Raw genomic sequence first — 9,999 nt, 5'->3', positions numbered from 1 at the left:
GGACTGAGCTTTGAACCCACCTGAGCTCAGGAGAACACCATCTTGGCCCAGAGGATCCCGTCCCTGGCACAGCCCGTTGCTCAGCTCCCCGTGTGCAAGTCTCCTGCAGCTGAGATGGCACCTGATGTCAGGAGGGGGCCCAGGGGGGAGGGAACGGGCAGGACAGACAAGCCACCAGCCTTTCTTTCTGCCTTTGGCTTATTCAGAACCCAAGTGTCTGGAAATGTTACAGTGATTCAAGGAAGAGGTAAAAGGGAGGGTCAGGTTCAAGCCCCCGGCTCCCCACCTGTAGGGGAGTCGTTTCACAAGCAGTGAAGCAGGTCTGCAGGTGTCTGTCTTTCTCTCCCCCTCTCTGTCTTCCCCTTCTCTCTCCATTTCTCTCTGTCCTATTCAACAACAACAGCAGTGACAATAATAATAATAACAGCAGCATCAATGGTAACAACAAGGGCAAAAAAATGGGGGAAATGGCCTTCAGGAGTAGTGGATTCGTAGTGCAGGCACCTAGCCCTAGCAATAACCCTGGAGGCAAAAATAAAAAATATAAAAAGTTTTGGTCCATACTCCCGGGCAGGGTGGGGTATTAGGGGAAGATGACCAGAGGGCTCCGAACCCCAATTCCATCAGGACTCAGACAGAGATGAGGAAAAAAGAAAGGACATTCAGAAGTAGTAACAGGTGTAGGTGTGACTTAGAAAGAAAGAGGGGGGTCGTGTGGTAACGCAGCAGGTTAGGTGCACGTGGCGCAAAGCTCAAGGACCGGCGGGAGGATCCTGGTTCGAGCCCCCAGCTCCCGCCTGCAGGGGAGTCGCTTCACAGGTGTTGAAGCAGGTCTGCAGGTGTCTATCTTTCTCTCCCCCTCTCTGTCTGCCCCTCCTCTCTCCGTTTCTCTCTGTCCTATCCAACAACAAACAACATCAACAATAACAATAATAACCATGACAAGGCTACAACAACCAAGGGCAACAAAAGGGGAGAAAAAATGGCCTCCAGGAGCAGTGGATTCATGGTGCAGGCACTGAGCCCCTGTGATAACCCCAGAGGCAAAATAAATAAATAAATAAATAAAAGAGAAGGCAGAACCATAGAAAAATGGACAAATATATAGAAATATACTTATAGAAATAATAGTCCGCCCATATCTGTGACCTTGAGAGAACCACAGCAGTTTGCAATGGAGGGAATGGGGACACAGAGCTCTGGTGGTGGGAAAGGTTGTTTGGAATTGTGCTCATTGTCTTATAATATTATAAGTCAATATTAAATCACTAATTAAAAAAATAGAAGATTAGCGCAGAAGCAATGTCTGAGTCAGGTCTGGGGGGCATGGCTGAGGGGGCAGAGTCTCTGCCCTCAGTCAGCAAAGCAGGGGGTGCTGAAGAAAGTGTGGGGGATGAGGTCAGGAGTACTCCCAGCCTAATGGGGGCATGAAATGCTGGCGGTTTTGACAATGTTGTGTTTCGTGCACACACAGGCGTGTGCAGGGGAGACGCTCAGCATGTGCTCTAGGTTCACGTGGGTAAGAAAGACACCCTGAGAGGCTGGGCGGGAGCGCAGCGGGTTAAGCGCACATGGCGCAAAGCGCAAGGACCTGTGTACGGATCCCAGTCTGAGCCCCCGGCTCCCCACCTGCAGGGGAGGGTCTTTTCACAGGCGGTGAAGCAGATCTGAAGGTATCTCTTTCTGTCCTCCTCTCTGTCTTCCCCTCTTCTCTTCATTTCTCTCTGTCCTATCCAACAACAACAACAGCAATAATAATAGTGACAACAAGAGCAACAAAATGGGAACAAATAGCCTCCAGGAGCAGTGGTTTCTTCGTGTAGGCACGGAGCCCCAGCAATAACCCTGGAGGCAAAAAAATTTAAAAAGGCACCCTCAGTCAGGTTACTCTCACTAGACAGGCAAAGATACACACATTTATAATGCTTTTGTTTATTTAGGATAGAGACAGAAATTGAAAGGGGAGGGAGAACAGAGGAGAGAGACACCTGTAGCCCCACTTCACTGCTCGTGAAGCTTCCTCCCTGAAGGTGAGGACCAGGGGCTTGAACCTGAGTCTTGTGCGTGATTAATGTGTGCCCTCAACTGGGTGTGCCCCTGCCCAGCCCCGACATTTATAATTCTTTTTTTTTTTAATTTTTTTATTTAAGAAAGGATTAGTGAACAAAAGCATAAGGTAGGAGGGGTACAACTCCACACAATTCCCACCACCCAATCCCCATAACCCACCCCCTCCCATGGTAGCTTTCCCATTCTCTATCCCTCTGGGAGCATGGACCCAGGGTCGTTGAGGGTTGCAGAAGGTGGAAGGTCTGGCTTCTGTAATTGCTTCCCCGCTGAACATGGGCGTTGACTGGTCGGTCCATACCCCCAGTCTGCCTCTCTCTTTCCCTAGTAGGGTGTGTCTCTGGGGAAGCTGAGCTCCAGGACACATTGGTGGGGTCTTCAATCCAGGGAAGCCTAGCCAGCATCCTGGTGGCATCTGGAACCTGGTGATTGAAAAGAGAGTTAACATATGAAGCCAAACAATTTGTTGAGCAATCATGGATCCCAAGCTTGGAATAGTGGAGAGGAAGTGTTAGGGAGGTACTCACTGCAAACTCTAGTGTACTTCTGCTTTCAGGTATATATTTTGCAGTAGTTTATGGATACGTGTGCACATAAGCTCTCTCTCACAGAAACTGGTGTATATCTAGATTATGGGACTTTGTTAGAAAGTGAACCACCTGAGATGAAATTAGAGTGTACTATGAAAGGAAAGGTCTCACCCGAGTAATGAAGCTGAAGGGTTGTCATTCCACACGTGAAGTCTCTGGATACAGTCTGAGGTGAAGCATGCTGAGATGGAAATCGTTGCTTTGGCTAGGTTGTGATCGGCGGATGCAATATTATTTGGTTTGGATTGGGAGATGCATACGGGAAAGTGGGCCCTATCCAAGGGTGCCAGGACTGGGGGAAAGTAGGGGCTCTATAGTGAAGATGTGAGGCTCCTGCTGTCTTAGGGTTCAAAAAGACAATCAATAGTTAATATTATTATCACATTATTTGTTAATTGGGTTAACTTTGAAAAGTCCCTTTGTTATGGTTTGCTGTACAGTACCCAGTATCTTGTATATAGCTGTGCTATTGGAAGCTTCTAATCTACTTGGTCTAGGCTTTTGAGAGAGTCCGCATATCAAATACACAGCCTATATATTAAAAAGATTCAGTTTGTGTTTTGAGAAACTTTGAGACATACAATTGACTTCCCCCTCTCATATTAATTAACTACTGATTTATATGTCTACATTTTGCTAGGAGTGTACATAAACACCATTCCCACCACCAAAGGACTGTGACCCATCCCTCCCGCCCACTCCCACCCCCCACTGGCCCAGGAAGCTACATGTCTACCCCTCACCACTGGGTTTTTACTTTGGTGCCCTACTTGACATTTATAATTCTGCGATGTGGCGGGACCAGGGAGAGGAAGCAGAGCTCAGTGAAGGTGAGGCCGGAGACAAGATCTGTGAGGAGGGAAGACGGGGAGGTGAAGAGAGACAGTGAAGGATGAGCAGTGGTGGGGACTGGGGGGGGGGGGTGTTGATCATGGAGGGAAGAAGCTTCCAGAAAGAAAGACCTTGGGGAAACGACCCTGGCAGGATCCGCGTGGCTGGAAGTAAGTTCTCTGGAAGCAGGTGCCCCAGGACGGAGAGGGTGAGGCAGGCTGGGAGTTCAAGGGAGACTTAAGGGGAGGGAATGTTTGGGGCTTGGCGGTCTCTGGCCTCTTTCACAAACACATATGAGAGAGAAAGAAAGGTTAACAGGCAGGAGGTTCACTTTTAGTGAAATATGTTGGCGTGGGGTCTGCCTGCCTCCCTCCCCCTTCACTCTTTCTGTCTCTAACCCTCTATCATAAATGATCACAGGTAGGCGCTGAACCATAACCCTGGTGGCCAAAAGAAACCCACATTAAAAAAATGTGTTGTTGTTGTTGTTTATTTAATATGAAAGAGAGAGAGAAGCAGAGCGTCACTGCAGCATACACAGAGGCAGAGGCAGAGACCGAACTGGTCTCGGCCGTGCAGGTCCTGGGCTCCTCCACAGAGCCACTGCCCAGGCCACGAGAGGTGGGTTTGGGGGTAGGAGAGGGAGGCCGGACTCTGAGGCCCTACAGGCTCTACATCACCTTGAGGAGAATCACCTTTCCTAACCTGAACCTCAGCATACTCACCCGCAAAACAGAGACATCAGGGGCCAGGCGGGGGCGCACCTGGTTGAGCGCACACACTACAGTGTGCAAGGACCCAGGTTCAAGACCCTCGTCCCCACCTGCAGGGGGAAAGCTTCACGTGTGGTAGACAGGGCTGCAGGGATCTCTGTCTTTCTCCCTGTCCCTTCTCAATTTCTGTCTCTATCCATTAATTAATTAATAAAAACACAGAGACAGGGTCTCTTCAGGGTTGTGCTGACCTTCTGTCTGTGATGTCAGCATGCAGGGGTCCCGGGACAGCGTTCCCCCACCCCTTCAGTTCAGGCCCAGCCCCCAGTGCCTCTGGGATCTCCCCACTGGACTGTCCACTTTGTGGGACCAGGAGCAAGTGGGGGACTAGTGGGGCTCCCCACAGAGAGCCTGGCTGCCCTGGGAGCTCGTTAACTGGCGCTGGGCTTGAAGACAGTGCACAAGTAATTACAGCAGCTAATACAGTGACAAATGCTTCCACGGGGCTGCCGAGAATCTAGGATGAGCACATGGCCAAGGGTGGGCCAAGAGCTGACATGCCTGGGCTTGCTCACAGCCCAGCGATGTCCAAGGGCCCCAGGAACACAGAGGACTGAGATGCAGGCTGTCCCCACCACAGAGGGCAGGGGACTCTCAGCAACAAGGCAGGGTGGGCTAAGTCAGAGGCAGGGGGCTGAGACCACATATACATGTTCTACTTTGATGACACAGATCTAGAAAGATAGAGAGGGGGTGAGGAGAGAACACAACTGGGGCTGGGCAGTGGTACACCTGGTTCAAGCCCTCCGTCCCCACCTTCAGGGTGAAGCTTCATGAGCAGTGAAGCAGGTCTGTAGGTATCTCTTTCTCTTCTCCCTCTCTATCTCCCCTCACCTCTCAATTTCTCTGTCCTATTAAATAAAATAGAAAAGAACAGGAAAAAAGGCTTCATGGAATGGTCGATTTGTAGCGCTGGCACTGGCTCCATGATAACCCTGGTGGCAACAGTGAGAGAGAGAAAGAACTAGAACACAGCCACAGCACTGCTCAGCTCTGGTTTACGGCAGTGCTGGAGACTGAGCCTGGGACTTTGGAGCCTCAGGCATGGAAGTAAGTCTATTTGCAGAACCACTATGCTGTCTCCCCAGCCTGAAAGCCAGTGCTTCTCACCCTTTATGGGTCATTTGGTGCTTCCATTGAGCATCACGGCTCCCAGCAACAGGGTGAGCGCGGGCTGGCTGTAGATGGCAGGTCCCGAGGACCAGAGAGGACAGGCTGCTGGCCCAGGGTTCCACAGTGATCAGCAATGCAAACACACAACTCTGAAGCTTTGGGTTTGTTGGTTTTTTAAGAGAGACAGAGAGGGGGAGAGATGGGAGTGGAGAGGGAGAGGGAGTCGAGGGGGAGAGGAGTAGAGAAGGAGGGGGAGAGAGACACCACACCACGGAAGCTCCCGTCAACGCGGTGGGGGCCAGGCTGGAACTTGGGTTGCAGCTGTACCAAAGCAGCACACTACTCGAGTGAGCTGTTTCTCCAGCCCGAGTCTGGAGCTGCTGAGTTCTAGATTTGCTGCTGTGTTCTCTGCTGCAGGTGGGGGCTGAGGGCTTGGACCTGCGCTCTTTGCTGTAAGACAATCATACCACTCCCGACTGACTCTTGAATTCATTGTTGTTATTAGTGCCAGAGCACTGCTCAGCTCTGGCTTGTGGTGGTGCTGGGGATTGAACCTGGGACCTGGGAACCTCAGGCAGGAGAATCTGATTTGCATAACCATTATGCTGTCTCCCTCACCTCACTCTGGCTCTTGAAAAGGCAGCTGTAAAAATCACCGCAGGTACCCAATACAGAGATCGTGGCTGAGCTGCCAAGAGACACGGACAGGGGCATCTGGGAAGTTGCCACAGAATCCTGGCAAAGGTAGAGGAGGGGTGTCACCTGTCACACTGAAGGTGAAGGGACTGATCAGCGAAGACAGACCCTCTCCTAAAGAAAGGGAAATGCACCTGGCTCCCTGGCTCCAGACGACTCTCTGTCGGTCACTGCCAAAGACCTTACACACATGCATTTTTAAATATTATTTTTGAACAGGAATATATTCAGGTTTAAAAAATATTTTGGAGGGCCAGGAGAGATCGTGCCCAGTTGCGTCCGGTGTGTGAGACCCTGGGTCCAAGCCCCAACACATGCGCGGCACAATGGAAGCTCCGTGGATGGAGGCGTGTGCCGGGGTGACTCTCCTTTTTCCCTTCCTCTCAAAAAAATATAAGAAGTAGAAAAAAATAAAAACAGGATGAAAGTGGGAGAGACAGCAGGATGGTGGTGCGAAAGACATTCGTGGCTGAGGCTTCAAGGTCCCAGGTTCAATCCCCAGCACCGAGCATGAGTCTGGGAAACATAAAATCAGGCTGGGGAGTCTCCTTGGTGGAGTCTCACATGCAAGAGTCACTCTGTGGTGTCCCGTTAGAAAAGAAAGAGGGGAGTCGGGCGGGAGCACAGCGGGTTAAGCGCACATGGCACAAAGCACAGTCGTAAGGATCCCAGTTCGAGCTTCCAGCTCCCCACCTGCAGGGGAGTCGCTTCACAGGCGGTGAAGCAGGTCTGCAGGTGTTTGTCTTTCTCTCCCCCTCTCTGCCTCCCCTCCTCTCTCTGTCCTATCCACCACCACCAATAGCAATAACAATAATAATAATAATAACTACAACAATGATTAAAAATAAACGACAAGGGCAACAAAAGGGAAAAAGTAGCCTCCAGGAGCAGTGGACTCATGGTGCAGGCACCGAGTCCCAGCAGTAACCCTGGAGGAAAAAAGAAAAGGAAAGAAAAAGAAGGGAAGCAGGAGGGACAGAAGGTCGATACGGCCCCTAGCCCCTTCTGCCTTATCGCTCTCGTGCCTTCACCGCCTGTCTCTGATCCTCCTCCTAGAATGTCTCTAGGGGGCTGGAAAGACAGCACAGTGGTTCTGCAAAATGGTTTTCATGCCTGAGGCCCCGAACTCTCCAGTTCAATCCCCAGCACCCATGAGGCAGAGCTGAGCAGGGCTCTAGTTAAATCTTTTTTATTATTACTATTCTTTTTTTTTACACTGCAGCATGAAGCTGTATGCACCCCTCCACAGCTGTCTCTGCACTGTCCTGGGCTGTTTCAGGGAGCAAATCACTTCTTGCCTCGGGCCAGCCCTGCCTGCCAGCTCTGGGCCAGACTGACCTCGGCATCAATAACATTTGTTGGAAAGGGAAGCCAAAGTGGTCTCTGGGGACAGTCCTGGGTTCCTGTGGTCAGACGGCCATCCTGTTTGCCCAGACCTGAGAAGGAGGGGTAAGCTGACGCCTTCTCCTCCTGAGACGTCCAGCTAAAGGCCGATCACTCCAGGACGGGCCGCGGCCTGGCCCTCAGCCACTTACCGGAAGGCAGTGCCGGCACTTTGCCTGTCACTCACCAGAGGATGCTGAGGATTCTGCTGTTGTCTGTTTACAGCGGCCTGGGAGTTGGCCAGGGATAAGGTGTGGACACTCAGACACAAGGTCCCAAGTGCAATTCCCAGCATAGCATGTGCCAGAGTGAGGCTTCGCTCCAGATCTCGTTCAATAAAAATGTCTTTAAAAAGAATGTTTGTGGGGCCGGGTGGTGGCGCACCTGGCTGAGTGCACATTACAATGCGCAAGGACCCAGGTTTGAGTCCCCGGTCCCCACCTCCAGGGGGAAAGCTTCACGAGTGGTGAAGCAGGGCTGCAGGTGTCTGTCTGTCTCTCTTCCTCTCTATCCAACCCTTCCCTTTTGATTTCTGGCTGTCTCCATCCAATAAATTAAAAATTAAAAAAATTTAAATAAAAAAGAATGTTTGTGGGCAGAGGGAAAATAGCATAATGATTATGCAAAGAAACTCACTTTCATGCCCAAGGCTCCAAAAATCCCAGGTTCAATCCCCCGCACCACCATTGCTCAGGTTAAAAAAAAAAAAGAGAGAGAATGTTTGCAACTGGTGCAGCCCCTTTGGAAGACTGAATGGACAGTCCTTAAACACATAATAATGCAAGTATCTTGCAATCCAGCAATACCACTCCTGGGTACTGATCCAGTGGACACTCAAGCACTCATTAGTAGAGACATAGGCACCCCTGTGTTCACAGCTGCGTTATTCACAACAGCCAAAGAGTAGAAGCAGCCTAAATGCCCATCATCTGATGACTGGCTGGAGAAGTTATGGGATACATACTCCATGGAATACTACTCTGCAATCAAAAAAGATGATATTGTGTCCTTTGGGACAACGTGGATGGAACTGGAGGTGAGGATGGAAGACAACTTAATCCTTAAGTGTGGAATCTAGAGAACTGATACATGTGAACTTTAAAAAAGAAAAGAATAAAAAATTACAGAAACAAGCAAACTGTTTCTAAGACTTGGAGAAGTCTGGTGGTTATCTCTGGCAAGTGGGAACGGGGGGGGGGGGGGGGACACAGAACTCCGGTGTGGAACTCTACACTGTCATCTGACAATCTTCTAACCCACTATTAAACACAAATGCAAACATGGGGGGAAAAAAGAATGTTGAGATCTTCAGCTGAAAAAAAGAGAGGAGGGAAGGAAGGAAAGAAGAAACTCTTTTTCTTTTTTTCAAAGAGAAACAGCAGAGCACTGCTTAGCTCTGGTTTGCTACCAGTAACCAAAGCTGGGGCCTCAGGCCCTCACGCCCTCTGCCCACCTGCTGAATTCTCTCCTCCACAAAAAGCTCCTTTATTAGTTTTTTTTTTTTTTTTTGCTTTTTTAAACATTTTATTTATTCTTTTGTTGCCCTTGTTTTATTGTTATAGTTATTATTGTTGTCACTGTTGTTGGATAGGACAGAGAGAAATGGAGAGAGGAGGGGAAGACAGAGAGGGGGAGAGAAATTAGACTCCTGCAGACCTGCTTCACCGCCTGTGAAGCAACTCTCCTGCAGGTGGGGAGCCAAGGCTTGAACCGGGATCCTTACGTCGGTCCCTGCACTTTGCACCACCTGCGCTTAACCCACTGCACTACCGCCCGACTCTATTAGTTTTACTTCTTTCGTATAATGTTTTTAAGGATTTTATTTGAGATAGAGCAGTTGAGAAGGAAGTGGGGAGGATGGAGACAGAGACACACCTGCAGCCCTGCTCCACCTCTTTTGAAGCTTTCTCCTTGCAGGTGGGGACCAAGGGCTTGAACCCAGGTCCTTGTGCACTGTAGCATGTGCTCTCAATCAGGTAGACCACCACCCGGCCCCAAGAAGCTCCTCTTCCAACTGCCCACAGACTCAACTGTTTCACAGGCCACTCCCAAAGTGACCAGAGGGTATAGACACTCATCTGAACTGGCTTCTGGGGGAAATCACGTGACACACCCACCACCACCCCACTCCCATGAGGCAGCTCCGACCCCTCCTGGCTGATGGTGTTGCTGATGCTAATGCTGATGCTGTTGCGGATGCTGATACTGATGCTGATACTGTTGCTGTTGATGCTGATACTGTTGCTGTTGATGCTGATACTGTTGATGCTGATACTGATGATGATGCTGATACTGTTGCTGATGCTGATACTGTTGATGCTGATACTGTTGCTGTTGATGCTGATACTGTTGCTGTTGATGCTGATACTGTTGCTGTTGATGCTGATACTGTTGCTGTTGATGCTGTTGCTGATTCTGATGCTGATGCTGGTGCTTGATGCTGTTGATGCTTTTGATGTTGTTGCTGATTCTGATGCTGTTGCTGCTGATGCTGATGCCAATGCTGATGCTGATGTAGTTGATGTTGCCGATGCAGATGCTGGGGA

This window comes from Erinaceus europaeus, chromosome 7, assembly GCF_950295315.1.
Source record: "Erinaceus europaeus chromosome 7, mEriEur2.1, whole genome shotgun sequence".
Lineage (NCBI taxonomy): Eukaryota > Metazoa > Chordata > Mammalia > Eulipotyphla > Erinaceidae > Erinaceus > Erinaceus europaeus.
Note: the sequence above shows the minus strand (reverse complement) of the source record.